This window comes from Limulus polyphemus, unplaced genomic scaffold (assembly GCF_000517525.1).
Source record: "Limulus polyphemus unplaced genomic scaffold, Limulus_polyphemus-2.1.2 Scaffold630, whole genome shotgun sequence".
Classification (NCBI taxonomy): Eukaryota; Metazoa; Arthropoda; class Merostomata; order Xiphosura; family Limulidae; genus Limulus; species Limulus polyphemus.
In genome coordinates, this window is record NW_013666240.1 from 363,357 (window position 1) to 364,877 (window position 1,521).

Consider the following 1,521-nt stretch of genomic DNA (forward strand, 5'->3'; position numbering starts at 1 on the left):
CAGAACTTACAAACACAAAAATAGAATTCAACAAAGTCTCTTAATTTTACGGGACATATCTTCTTCCGTACTGGCTTCTGCCTTACGTGAGGTTCATCTGCTCCAACATGAATTGTCCTATCATCGGTAATGGTCACCTCAGTGGTAGTAACTTCATGAAGGGCTTCACTGTTTCCTTTCTCAAAACCGAGTAGAGTTTCTTCTTCGACAGTGGCCTTTCCAGGTGACACGTCTTCAGCGGCGTCTTTTGTTCCGTTGTTCACTTCATTCCAACTGAAATGTCCTGGACCATGATAGTGCCAAACCCAAGTTGGCATGCACCACCTTTGGCTTACCTCGCCGCCCACATTTTATCCAGAAAGTCACGTCTGAGAGACGATCCACTATGTCATATGGGCCTTCCCATGGAGATGACAACTTAGGAGACTTCCTTTTGGTCTTCCTGGGATTATACAACCACGCCTTGGCTCCTGGTACAAAACTAACTTCAGTAGATCTCTTATCATAAGATAACTTCATCGAATCAGCAGACGTTTTCAAGTTTGAACGCACTTGATGGTGAATATTATCCATCCTTTCCGATAACACTTTCACGAATTCTGACACATTTTCAGGCAACTCTTCATAAGGTGGGCGTCCTGTTAACAGATTCACTGGCAACCGAAGTTCCCGACCAAACATCAACTTTGCTCGAGTGTATCCAGTGGTTTCATGCTCTGCTGTCCTATAGGCCATCAATAGTGGAGGAAGTAAGACATCCCAGTCATCTTGGCGACTATTACAAAACTTTGCCAATTCCTGTCCCAGTGTCCAGTTGTAATTTTCTACCATCCCATCAGACTGTGGGTGAAGTGGCGTTGTTCTGGTCTTTCGTATGCCAAACAACTTGCAGCATTCATGGAACACAGCTGATTCAAAGTTACGGCCTTGATCTGAATGCAGTTCATATGGTATACCAAACCTGACGAAGAAATCAATAATACAGTTGTAGCTTCCTGATTTGGTATTGCATATGCCTCAGGCCACTTGGTGAAATAATCCATCACCACACAAATGTACTTGTTTCCAACACGAGTTTGGGGCAGAGGACCAGCAATGTCAATGGCTACTCTTTCCATTGGTGCACCAACTTGATATAACTTCATTGGAGCAAGTCCCTTATGCTTGGGTCCCCTTTTAGCACAACATGTACTGCATGTTTTGCACCATTCTTCCACATCTTGTCTCATACCTATCCAGTAAAATCTGTGTCGTAGGTGACTCAATGTCTTCTTAACTCCGATATGTCTTCCTGTTAAACTATTATGGGACTGACGCAACATAACTTCCCGTAACTTTTTCGGTATAGCCGTTTGCCAGGTCGTCACTTTCCCATTTCTGGAGAAGAATACCATCTTCAAGCTTCAACTGGTCCCATTGTGCCCAATATTTCTTTGTCACAGGGCTTAGACTAGACACTTTCTCCCAGACAGGGCGCAAAACACTTGCTTTTAGAAAATCAATTATCGGCTTCAAATCTTG